The following is a 14,068-nucleotide window of genomic DNA, read 5'->3' as shown; positions in this document are numbered from 1 at the left end:
TGTAGTAATTACGTATGCTGTTTTGATTATTAGTCCAGTGACAGGAATCATGACTACTTTTTATGGTGTAGGTAAACTGTGTATTTTAATAACCGTGGCATCACCCACTCATCTGATGTAAATCAGCTCTCTGAATTTCATTCCCTACGACTACATTCTCCACCACATTTTAGCCATTGTACTGCAAATGTGAATTAAAAAAAAAAAAATATATATATATATATATATATATATATATATATATATATATATATATATATACACACACACGCATATATGTGTATATATATATATATATATATATATATATATATATATATAAAGAAAATCTTACCTTGAATGGGCAATGATTTGTCTGAAGCATAATTCACTGTGCCAGATTTATATGTGTCTAAATTTATAAGAATTGTGTGAAATTTTATGAATTCAATAATCATTATAAAATAATTACTTAGCAAAACAGTTATTAAAAAAACAATTCTGTGTTGAAGTATGAAACAACAAACATTGCTTTTGGGCAGCAAGGGTTAACTGCACATTAAATACCAATTTTCTTACCTATAAAGTAATTTCCAGACAGATATACTTTAAAGTATGACTTAACTGTTTCTCACATTGCTGATATTTCACTTGTATTCGGCTTCCTGTTTGCATATCATGTTGGGTTTGTCTGAATCTTCGTTGCTTTTTACAAACTGTCTCGCTATGTTAAAGGAGTTTAACATAGCGAGACAGTGTGAAGCAACGGAGATCTTGCGTTCCCCGTTGCTGCAAAAAAAGAGTTATAGTAATGGAAAAAATCTGGGCGACCGGACCTTTTTCCATTACTATAACTCTGATTTACAATGTGCACACTGACCAATCAGCGTGCACGTTTTTGAATATTAATGGGGGGTCGTTGTATAATAGGTAAGTGGTAATTCTGAGTACTGCAATTATATGCACATTGAAAGAAGAAGCATCAGACATTGCATTGTCATGAGACAGCTTAGCAAAAATAAAAAAGATATGCCTACCCATTTGAGTCACTGCAGGAAATAAGTTATACATTTGTGATAACTGCTTATAATGCTGGGGGGTATTAGTACTGCGCAGAACATCAAGGTAAGATGAAACATGTTTGTTTCAATTTTTAACCATAGTAGTCTTGTAAGGAGGGTGTCTCTTGTATGTACTTAGTTATTTATTAAAATATACAATTTGAAATGATGGAATAGCTTAGAGTTAGAGAAGAGTTTTTCCTCAAAGAGGGTATTCTCCAGCTCTGGTTTCTTTTTCTTTTCTTTTTCCACTCAGTCCGTTAATCACTTCCTGCTATATCCTGAAGCTGGGAGCAAGTTGCAGGAACTGTCACCAAGGCAACAATTGGGGTTTGTTTCTGACCAAACACTCTGGATGTGTGGGCCTCCTTCCAGGAATTGTGTATGTGTGTGTGTGTGTGTATGTGTGTGTGTGTGTGTGTGTGTGTGTGTGTGTGTGTGTGTGTGTGTGTGTGTGTGTGTGCGCGCGCGCAGTGAAACAATGTGAGGGGACCACACATCTGTGGTGACATGGCTACCTAGCAGCCAAGCTGCCATGCTTTCTGGAGTCATCACCAGCAACACTGGGCAGTGGCCTACCTCTTGGGCATGGCCACCCATCCTTCACTTTAAGACGGGTTAGAATGCATCAGCTCCTTCCCTCCCCTATGCCAGCATCAGTAAGCATGTCACCCTCTTATTGAGCATAGCTTACCTGAATCACAGGCAAGATTTTATCCATCTGCATCAAAGAAGCTGTCCAATTCTGTTTGTTAATGCATTTAACATTGGATGGGTTTTGTTGGAATAGAGCTTTTACATTTGTTTGGATCCATTGTTTTACACATTTCTAAATGTAGTAACTACAGAATCTATCAGGAACGTGTAGAAATGTAGACAATAAAATACAAGAGTTAGAGAATTCCTAACAGCTAAATGAGAGCCTTAGAATTTTGTACTGACCACTTCACATGGTGCTTTAATGACTTCTGCATTACTTCAGAAACGCTGATACACTAATGACGTATAAAGTAGCAGAGCACAACTATAGTTTAGCCATTCAATGCTTTTATAGCCCATCGGTTATTAAGATGCATGCTGTGTCCCAGGATAAAAGGCCTTTTATCTCACAGACAGCCCTCATATAAGTAAGTGCTAGAAACTGGATCAAAAAACACTGAATTATGTTGTTCAATTAAGCATTGCTAATTCAGTATTTGCGAGTCATTTCCAATGTCAAAATATTTTTAAATTTGGTTTTACACTTCAATTAACCCACGACTGGATAAGTGCTACAGAAAGATGAAGGTACACAGAATGACAGACATCCAAAAATATGCAATAATTTGCATGCACTGCATGAGGAGATAGAGCACTGGTAATTCAATGAAAGAAATATGCTCTAGTAAGCATGTTTCAGTTTTCTGCATATATATTTTGTGCTGCACAAAACAGACTGTTGCTGTGATATAATACGTAAATAATACTAGGCTGAAATATGCAGCATTTTCATGATTTCTGTAGCAGCTGCTGTGGCATTGCATTAAGCATGTCACTGAAAATAATGTACAGAGTAAGGAGAGAGCTACTGCAATGAAAGCAAACCCTGAAATGTAGAACCAGTGTCATGATTTTGTCACAGAGCACAGACATTTGCATAAGCACACGCTAACAATCAGCATGTTCTCTGCACAGTTTTATGTGTAGTAACCTTTCTAAAGGTATTTGACTATCTACACAAATGCCGGTGGACAGACAGAGCCAAAAAAATTTCGAGAGATCCAACACATCCTGCCAATGGTCTGTACACTCACTTATCCTCTGGCAGGAGATACAGAAGCCTGCATTGTAAGACCACCAGACCAAAAAACAGTTTCTTTCCGCTCCCCGTTAGACTGTTGAACTCTGGAAAAGTGAGCCATGGCATCTGTTACATAACTAGCCTATCAAGGGGTTTATTATATGGATGTGCAATAACTAAGTGCAATACTAAGGTGGCTCACCTACACATTGAAGTACTGGTAAAGTGCAATATACAAACTATGCAATAAGTCAGTCTAATCATAGATATGCTGCTGCTGTTTCAGTTTTACTTTGACAATATTACCTTCATATTGTTCCTTGTCTTCCTTGTCTTCTGTTCTGGGATGGGTGTGGGTCACTGCTGCCCTACTTTGCTTACAAATTGCTACTTATTAAATTTCTACTGTGATATTTTAGTAATTTTTCTCTATCTATATGTGCAACTCTTTCCTGCATTGAGAATGAAGTATTGTAATTTCATTCAGATACACACTGTTATGTAGTTCTGAATGACAATAAAGTTTTCCTTGACTTTGACTTTGATTTGGATATGCAAATCAGAGTGCTCAACAGTTCTCATAACATAATTAACAGCATACATAGAAGTGTGTGGCAGACTGTGTCTTCATGGATTGTATGCCAGACACTGCTACAGTGCATATATAAACTAAGTTATCAAATATAAAACTACCCCACTACTATCAATTATGGTGATAGAATTAAAAAATAAAAATAAAATAGTAATTTCCAATGTGTGTGTGTGTGTGTGTGTGTGTGTGTGTGTGTGTGTGTGTGTGTGTGTGTGTGTGTGTGTGCGCGTGTGTGTTTTCCATTGCTCATGCATGCTTGTTGCATATGCAGTGACCTTAAGCATATCTAGAACTTAATGTAGCTTCCCATGTCAGTGCAGTGTCATAGGTTCATAGGTGATTACTATGCTAACAACCCCAGGTGGCCTTTTTAAGCCTAGCCATGCTTCCAAAAGGTATTTCACAAGCGTTGATACCCTAGGCTTATTTTAAGGGATATACGTAAACTTGGGGGTGGGGTTAAGCACTTACAAGGCGCCTGTCTACTAGAGACATAGGTGACAGATTAGGGGTACATTTCCAGTCCCTCATCCACTTGTCCTTGAATTGGGTTAAAGAAGAACTCTACTTCTCATGAATGGGAAGACTGTTTCAGAGAAGTGGTAATTTGTGAGACACATACCTGGCCCTACAACATGATCTGTTTATGGTGCAGATGAGGTTTAGGTCCCTAGATCAGATAATTCTGATGCTATTTGTTTTGCGGATGTGCAACAGGTCCATCAAAGTGGGATCAGAGGATGCTTTCTAAGCCAGGCATAGATCATCTCACACCAGTCTGCAGTAAACTAAGTACAGACCTAGAGCTATGAGGTGAACCACGCAGGACATGCTGTTTACATCCTGTATTTGTTTCATGAGGAAACTGTGTGGATGCCCCAGTTGTTGCATATGCCTTGTCAGATACATGCCAAAGAGGTAGTTGTACTTAATGACTAGTCTGATAAAGAACAGCAGAACAATTATATCTTTAGATGGCATTACAGAGGAGTTTGCTGTGTAGTCATGTTTCTACTTGGCATTGTCAAGCCCATGTCCTCCTATTTCCCAGCTTTTGATGTTATGCAAGCCCCAGCTGGCACTGGGGATTCATCCAAACAAGAACAACCATCTCTGTCTTCCTAGGATGGGTGGGCTGGTGTAAACCACTGTGTCCCACCCAAACCTATTTGGCTGTTCCAGCTCATGTATCAATATTCAGATTTGGATCTTGATCATCTAGGTCATAATCAAGGATTTATCCTGCTATGCCACAGAGATTGTTATAATTATCTTCTATTTTCTAACCAACTAGTAGTAGTATTCTATCCCTGTAACTGATTTTTCTTTAGTTATTCACACATATTTGTTTATATATGAAAAAAACACCAAATTATTTTTTTTTGTTTTGTTTGAACTGTTTCCTGTTTAGGGAAAAATAAAGTACATGTTTATACAAAAATACTACTCACACTATAAATAACTAATTAACTGAACTACATTTTCTTTAGCAGTACTCTATCATCTTCTGTTTTAATGATTTTTCCTTCTTCATTTGTCATTAAACAATTAAAAAAGATACCTGTTCCACCTTTTTACTCATTACTACCTGTTGTCAAGTGGAGTTCCTCCAAGGGAAATCGCTGTCAGAGAGTTGTGCCCACAGTGAAGCTCTTTTGGGGAGAATATCCTCCTTCTTCTAGTTATTGTAACTGTGGAGTTGGTATATAAAATTTGGGGGATGTGGAGGCTTGCTCCCCACCACACACATTAGGGGTGCAGGAGGCTTACCCCTGTAAAAAACACAAACATGTATTTTTTGGCTGTTTATCTTAGTGAAGGCAGTTTGGGGGTTCTGAACCTCAGTTCAGTCACTTTCATCTGCTCCATAGTGGAAGCATGTTAAACATAGAAAGGAGCACCTACTTCATAATTATTTTGGTACTGAACAACTTTCACAGCTGTAAAATTTTAGTATTTTGCTGTGCTTTAAATTTGTTTACATTTATTTGTTAAACATAGGAAGAAAAACAAAACAAAATAAAATTAGATTTTAACACCTTTCCTTATTGATGCCTAGCTTCTCCTGGACTGGATTTCAAGTTTAATTTTACATGTTTTTGTGCATAAATCTTAGGTTCATAGGTGTTCACTAGGCTGATGACGACAAGGGCCTTTTTAAGCCTAGCCATTCATCCCAAATTTCTGACAAGTTCTACTACCCTTGATAAGTGTAAGAAGGGGTTTGGGAGATGAAATATTTATAAGCAGAGGCTTGGGAGATGAACCATTTACAGGGTGCCTGTGTCCATTAGAGAAATAGGTGCCAAGCCAAGGATGAATTTCCTGTTTCCCATCAAATTGTCCAAGTTACACTTGAATTGGGTTAGGGAGGAACTCTGCTTCACATGGAAGGGGAGCCTGTTCCAGAGATGGGGTAGTCTCTGGGATACATACCTGTCTCTCCAGCCAGTCCTATTTATATCACAGGCAATGGTTAAGTCTTTAGAAAGGGTAATTCTGGTACTGTTTGTTTTGCGGATATACAGAAGGTCCATCAGTGTGGGGTCTGACAATGTGCTGTATGTCAGGCATTAGATCTCCCATCAAAAGCCTGTAGGGGACAGAATATAGGTATAGATTCTTGAGGCGGTATACATAGGACATTTTATTTAATTCCTGTATTCTTTTAGGGAGGAACTTCTGTGGACGTTCCAGTTGTTGGATGGCATATACCAAGGTACATACCAAAGGGGACATTGTACTCATTGATAGGTCTGAGGAATGCTGAATACAGGTGAACAATGACTTCCTTGGACCTAGATGTCATACCTTTGTTTATAAATTTCCTCAGCTTAGAATGATTTCCTTACTACTGTAGACATGTGATGGTCAAAGGCTAGATTACTGTCGATGTGTAACCTTAAGTCTCTGACTACTGGGTTAATTCTAAGACATATATTGTCAATATGATAGTTACCAGTGGTGGATGATTTCCCAAAGGATACTATTATGTATTTCTTGGCATTAGTTTTAGTCCATGGCACTGACACCATTTGTTTGTCCGTGTCAGCTCTTCCTGGAGAACATTTGTGTTAGTGTGGGATTCAGTGACAGCTTGTAATTTGCAATCATCTTTAAATTTACTCAGCCAGAGACCATTGACATTAGCCTTGACCTCAGAGAAGTAAATGCCAAAAAGGAGTGGTCCAAGGACCAATACCTGAGGGTCTCCACTCGTGACCGACCACTTTGTAGAGGTAGACTCCTCAGTTCTAACTTCCCAGGTCCTGTCTGTGAGCCAGCTGGCTGTCCATCGGGGGACATACAGATTTGTACTTAAATTTGTCAACAATGCCTGGTGGGGTATTGTGTCAAATGCCTATGCCAAGGTGAGGTAGGCAACGTGAACCATTTTGCCCTCATTCATTGTTTTGGTGACCTTCTCAAAGAAGTGAGAATGCACTCACTCAAGGTACTCCTTAAAATGGAAAACATCGACATCTGTGCAGTGACAGAGACCTGGTTCAAGGCTCCAGAGAGTACCCTTGCATTGCCAGGCTATAATTCATACCATTCAGCCACCTATTCTGGACTGAAGCACTAAAGGCGGAGGCATGTCCATATTCATTAAGGATATCCACACCTCTAGGCTAGTTGCTCAGCATAATGCATCCGAGATTATCCAAGTGCAACTAACTCTGGGCAAGACCACAATCCAAACTGCAGCTTGCTAGAGATCCCCCACCATGCCCCAGGATTCCCACTCCTCATTTCTTAATACACTGGAAATATTAGGGTACAACCTAACACCCTAATAATGGGCAATTTCAACTACCCTACCATTAACTGGGAAAACTACTCATGTACCAACTCTTGTGCTCAATGTTTTCTGGAATTCATAAATTCCAATGCCATGGATCAACTTATCCACATCCCCACCAGGGGCAGAAATATCCTAGACCTGGTTGTTACCAACATGGGCAACCGGTGCTCCACACCAGAGGTCAATTCCTCATTGGTCAGATCCGATCACAAGCTAATCATCCTAGACATCCACATCCCTCCCCTACCCCCCATTAGGGAAACCACAGTAAAAATTTCTCCAAAGCCAACTTCACGCTTCTTAGGACAGAAGTGGCAAACTTCATGACACCCATGCTGACAGACAATAGAGGTATGACTGCTGAATCCTACACAAATGCACTTTATAAGCACTTACACGAGTGCATGGATCATGCAATCCCTAACAGAACCAAGATGCTATCCTCCAAAAAAAGGAAGCCAATCTGGTGGTCCCCTGTCATAAACAAACTCTACAACAGAAGAAAGAAACTGTTGCAAAAAGAGTAAAATCCCAGTGATTGGAGAAACTCCCTGGTCAGCCTCAGTAAGAAGCTGAGATCCCTCATAAAATCCTCCAAAGCTAGTTATGAAAACAAAATTGCCACTGACTCTAAAGAAAACCACAAAGCATTCAATAGCTATGTCAAGAATCTCAATGGCAACACTCAGATTTGCTCTGAGTTACAGCACAATGGCACTAAATATACAGAACCAACTGATATTGCCAACATCCTGGCAGATAGGTTCAGTGCTAACTTTACCCCCCTGTCATCTCCTAAAGGGCCAATCTCTATGCCAGAAGAATGCAACATTCCTGTAATCATGGCTGCACAGGTAAAAAACACACTATCCAAAGCCAAGAACACAGCATCCATGGGACCTGACGACATCCCAGGCTGTGTTCTACATGAACTACAGAATGAATTGGCACCCCACCTAAGTACCATGTTCAATCATAGCCTCACCTCAGGTATGTGCCCACTGAATGGCGCACAGTGACAGTTATCCCACTCTAGAAAGGGGGAGCCACCACAGACCCCGGAAACTACCGCCCCATTATCCTAACAAGCCTGGTCTGCAAGGCTATGGAACGTATCATCATGGAACTTATAAACAATGACATTGGTAATCTCCAAACACAGGACCCCACCCAGTTCAGGTTTTTAAAAGGCAGATCATGTCTCCTAAACCTGACAGACTGCTTTGAAGCAGTCACCAAAGCCATAGATGAGGGTAAGGTGGTTCACACAGCCTATCTAGATCTTGCCAAGTTTTTCAACACCATCCCCCACTCTGGAATTATAGATAAACTCACTAAACTAGGTATAAATCCCTATGTCACAAGATGGGTTGCCAACTGGCTCACTGACAGAATCCACACTGTGAAAGTAGCAGACTCCAAATCCAACTTCAGACCAGTGACAAGTGGAGTACTACAGGGTTCAGTCCTGGGTCCTCTCCTGTTTGGTATCTACTTCTGTGAAGTACAGGCCAAGACAGAAGGTCTTTGGCTAACGAAGTTCGCAGATGACTGCAAACTAGGAGCCGTAATCAAAACTCCAAAAGATGTGGACATCCTACAAAAGGGCCTCGCTGAGACAGATGCTTGGTGTCAAAGCCTTGGCCTCAAGCTCAATTCCAAAAAGTGCATTGTCATCCCTTTTGGTAAAAACTCAGTACCCATGAACTACCACATAGGCGGTAGTCTACTTAACACTGAAAATGTGATAAGAGACCTTGGGACACAAGTGGACAGTAGTCTCTCCTTTGATAATCACATCGCCACAGTAGTCAGGAAATCCTTCTATGTGGCACACCTCATCACAAAAGGTTTCTCATCTAGGAAAAAAGAAGTCATTGTTCCGCTCTACTCGTCACTCATTAGACCCATTATAGAGTACAATACCCCTTTTGGTATGTACCACACAAGACATCTACAACAACTGGAAAGGCCACAGAAATACCTCACAAAGAGGATTACTGGCCTCAAACAGATGCCCTATGCAGACTGTCTCAAAAAATCTGCAGCTTTACTCCATTGCATATCACCTACTCAGAGGCAATCTCTGCCTAACACACAAAGCTATGTCAAACCCAGAGCTTTTAGACATGCTCCACTTAAAGAAATCCCAATCCCTACGAGCTACACGGTCTAGGGACCTAACCCTTGTCACCACAATAAACAGAACATGCTGGAGGAATAGATTCCTGTCCCAGAGACTTCCCATACTGTGGAACAAACTGCGTATCTATATCAAACAAAGCTCCTCATTAGCACTCTTCAAGAAAAATCTTGATGATTGGATGGGAGATAGGAAATTCACCCTAGGGATCACTTCTGTGGCTCTGCTCAACAGTGGCACAGGAAAATTATTTTCTTGGGTGGCGAAAGCCAGGGTACCTTTGGCTAGGCTTATATAGGCCCTAGGGCCAATAGCCTAGTACCTACCTATGAACCTGTGAACCTATGAAGTCCACCAGACTGAGTAGGCATGATGAAGGCAAACTGAGTTGGGTCCAGTGTTTAGAGGTTTACTATATCATTACTGATCATTTCCATGATAATTCTTTCCATGGCTTTGCATATAGGACTAGTGAGACATATGGATCTCTAGTTTACAGGGTCTGTAGATGGCCAGTGTTTGTGCAGATGGATAACTATTGCTGTTCTTAATTCATGAGGCACAAAACCTCTTTGGAGGATACAGTTAAATAGCAATTCCAGAGGGCCTGAAAGGTCATGTTTCATGCTATTTTGAAGGCGTCCTGGGATATTGTCTGGGCCCATTGATGCAGTGTTCTTGGCCTTAGAGAGAGCATTAAGGACCTGTTCTCTAGTGATAACAGGGGGAGTTATATTTGACAGTATTTCCTGAGGGAAGGTTGAGGGGGGAGAGGGGTAAAGTTGGGGCTGACTTTATTGGCCAGTAGGTTTGTTATATCTTCCAGCTCAATATAGGTAGCTCCATTTACAATGAGCTCTGCGCAGAATTGTGTATTGCCTTTGAGGTTGCGGACATAGCTAAAGAATGCTTTGTGTTTGTCCTTGACCTGGGAGGCCAAATTTATCTGAAATTTGGCTTTGGTAGACATTATTTGTCCTCTGAGGAGTTTGTTTAGTTTGATGAAAGTGCTTTTATCCTGCTGGGTGCCGCACCTCCTAATTTTTGCCATGATTTTCGTCCTTCTGTTATACAGCCTATTGACTTTGTGATTCCACCAGGGTGGTTGTTTTTTGAGTTAGTTCTGTACTTCTTCCTGATGGGTACAGCTGCCTGCATGCAGCTATTAACATACCTGTATAGGGTTTCTGTGAACAGTTCTGTATAGGCAGCAGTGTTCTCAGGGTTTACTGGGGGCTTGAAATATTGCCAAGTTATCGCTTAATAGCAGGAAGTTAAAATTAGAGAGTTCCTAAATATTCCAGGGGTAGCTGGGGGTCTAGGTTTTATTTTTACTTCAAAGGAGACCATTTTGTGGTCTGATCTTACCTGGAAAGAAAATACATTAGGGAGTGTGCAGCACTCTCCCATATTAGTGAGGACTAGATGCAGTATGGTTGTACCCCTGGTTGGTATATTGACAATCTGGTCCAGGGAGTTTGTGTTTACAAAATCCAGGAATGTCTGTGCCTGTATGTTTGGTGTCATATAGGATTCCCAGTTAATAGTGGGGTAATTAAACTTACCCATGAATATGGTATTGGTTTGGATGGTGAGTTTTTTCAATAAGTTTAAGTACGTGGTTTGGATTTCCTGGGTTATACTGGGGGATTTTTAGTTTGCACAGAAGTGGTACTGGATTTTGCCTGTGGTGATTTGAACATGGAGAAGCCCAAGTGCATTGCCCTGCTTGACCAGCCTTGAGGTATATTTATTTTTGATGTAAATTGAGACAGCTCCACCTTTAGTCCTTGTCTGTGCAGTAGCTGGTCTAAATGTGTGGAAGGCATTATAACCTTGTACTGTTGGTGCGCTCACCCTGGCTTTAAACCATATTTATGCTTTATAAAAAAATCTTAATCATATGTCAGAATGGTAGATATTGTGAATATGTAAGTTTTTTATGTGAGACAAAATGATCAACACACTCAATACAAAGAATACGTACCCTTCACCCCCTTAACTTTATAATCAACTTTAAAGTTACATCACTTTGGGGTAAAGGAGATTGCGACACCACTGACTTCTGTACAACAATAATGTATACACTGAAGTACACTGAAGTGCAGTCAAGCTGTCATTTATATATTCTTATGACCAGGCTATCCTGATGTGAGATGTGCATACAAAGTGGAAAACTAGATCTCATTTTGAATATGGTTATTTTATTTATTTATTTATTTTATTTTATTTTACATTTGTTAACCGGGCTAGTCTAACTGGATATATTTCCATTTTCAGTAGAGGCCCAGGGAGAAAAGCTCCAGTAGTAGCAAATAGAAATTAAAATGAATGTTGTTACATAGTAAATGAAAGGATTACAATAAAAAATACAAGTAATAATAAAATAGAATAGGTATTTACACTAGAAAATGTGACCATAAGTATACGGTATGATTCGTGAGGAATTTCAGTACATCAAACATGATAGACTACACACAGTATGTTGATTTGAGTTCACCAGTTACAGTCCTGCTTCCAAGGAGTAAGCAGTTAGTTCTGGTAAATTTAGTGGGAAGAGGAAATATCAGTAGTGAAAGCAGAAGATTAGTCAGGGTTGCTGCAGGGGCATAACCAGTGTGTTTTGAGGTGTCTTTTGAAGATTTGTTTAAAGAGAGGCAAGGAAGAAAGTAAAGTTAGTTCATTGGGCAGTAGGTTCCAGTTTTTTCCCACTTTGTTAGAAAACAGTGAATCTCCAGCCAAGTTGTTAGACTTGCTTATGCTAGCAAGAAGTTTGCTAGAAGAGCGTAGGGAATTTAGATTTTTATAGGGGATTATGAGATTGGAGAGTATAGGAGTGCTGTTGGGTTGGTAAAATATCTTGTGGGCAATGGTGAGTTGGGAGACTATCAGATGGTTTTGAAGTTCAAGCCAGCCTAGCTGCATTAGATTCAGACAGTGGTGAGTTCTAAAGGGATTGTCAGTGGCAAATCTGGCGATGTTATTATAGGAATTTGTTAGTTTGATAAGATTATTTTTTTTAGGTTAGTATATATGGGTGAGGCATACAGAAGAGTTGAGATTAAATGGGAGTGAGCAATCTTGGTTCTGGCTATCAGAGTTAGGAAAGGTTTGATTCTATATAAGGAGCCTATTTTTCTGTTGACAGTTTTTATGGTGTTATTTATATGGCTATCAAAATTAAGGTTATTGTCAATAGTAATTCCTAACAATTTAGTGGTAGAGTCGGGGGATATAATAGTGCCATTATTGGAAATGACTGAGAAATCTATGGGGGAGGACTTACTGGTGGGTGTAAAGAGAAGGAGCTTAGTTTTATTAGCATTGAGAAGGAGGCAATGTTTCGAGAACCATGTTTCTACTATGTTAAATACATTCTGAGTTAGAGAATGTAGTTCTGAAGGGGAGTTTGCTGAGCATATTAGCGTAGAATCATCTGCATATTGAATGCAGGTGGCTTGAGGAATTGCTACATGGAGGTCATTGATAAATAGTGAAAAAAGAAGAAAGAAGTGGTCCTAGAATAGAGCCCTGAATAGGGACTCCAAGGGTGACTGGCACAAGGGATGATATATTATTTTCCAAGAGAACTGCCTGTTGCCTATTGCTAAGGTAGGACCTGAACCATTGAACAGCCTGAGAGTCAAGGGAAAGGAATTCAAGAATGTTGATAAGAAGGGCGTGGTTTACCATGTCAAAAGCTTTTGAGAGGTCAATATAGAGTGCAGATGAGAGGTTGTTTTTATTGCGATTTCTATTGGTGGCATCTGTAAAGGATAATAGGGCAGTTGTGGTAGTATGTGATGGCCTAAAGCCATGCTGGCAGTCTGCTATTATGTTATGTTGAGATAAATGGTTTAATAGTTGTTGGTGAATGCATTTTTCCATAATTTTTGCTAAGGGTGATAAAAGAGCTATCGGCCGGTAGTTAGAGTAATCATTTGAGTTACCACTTTTGTGTAGGGGGATAATATGGGAAATTTTTCAGATGTCTGGAATGGTTCCCTCCTTAATGGTTCTATTTATGAGGATAGATATAAGGTAGGCAATTACTTTGTCTGATTTTTGCAGGTATTGAGATGGTAGCTGGTCAGCAGGAGTACAAGACTTGAGTTTTTGGATGAATTTGTAGATGAGAGTGGTAGAGATGGGTTGTAGATGGAATGTTGGTAGAGTGCCAGGTATGGTGGTGGGAAGGCTTGAGTTGTCTGGGATTAATTGACTGGCTAGTGATTGTATGGTCTCTGTGAAGAAAGTATTGAAGGCATTGGCAGTTTGATGGGTGGTATTTGGATCGGCCTCAAGTGGGGTAGGTGTACGAGAGTGCCCTGGGAAAAGGAGTTTATTGATACTAGACCAGAACTTCAGGGGATTGTTTTGGTGAGTTTGCTGTAGTTTACAGTAGTAGTTCTTTTTGTCTGTAAGTATTGCCTTTTTTGTACTATTTCTCAACTGCCTAAAATTTTGCTGCTCAGAGATATTTTTGGTAGCTCTCCACTTAGCCCAAGACTTGTTCCTAAGCAAAATTTCTGTCTGGTTTGTTTAGAAAGCCAGGGGGCTGGTTTGGACTTCATTCTGATAGACCATTTAGGTGCATGCTTATCAAGGATAGATAAGAATGTAGAATTAAGATACTTAATAGCCTCTTCAAGTGGTAGAGTTTTTAAAGGGTTCCAGTCACAGGCACTAAGTTCATTTTGGAATAATT

General features: G+C 39.9%; 1 protein-coding gene across 2 annotated transcripts in view; it reads left to right on the top strand.

The window, feature by feature from the left end:
* The window catches only part of LOC122790386, a 239,908-nt gene that overhangs the window by 166,709 nt on the left and 59,131 nt on the right, over nt 1–14,068 (top strand). The window lies entirely within an intron of this gene.

Source organism: Protopterus annectens, chromosome 16.part0 (assembly GCF_019279795.1).
Source record: "Protopterus annectens isolate FY-2018-M chromosome 16.part0, PAN1.0, whole genome shotgun sequence".
Classification (NCBI taxonomy): Eukaryota; Metazoa; Chordata; order Ceratodontiformes; family Protopteridae; genus Protopterus; species Protopterus annectens.
The sequence above is the reverse complement of the archived record's forward strand: the minus strand, read 5'-3'. Positions and strand labels throughout refer to the sequence as shown.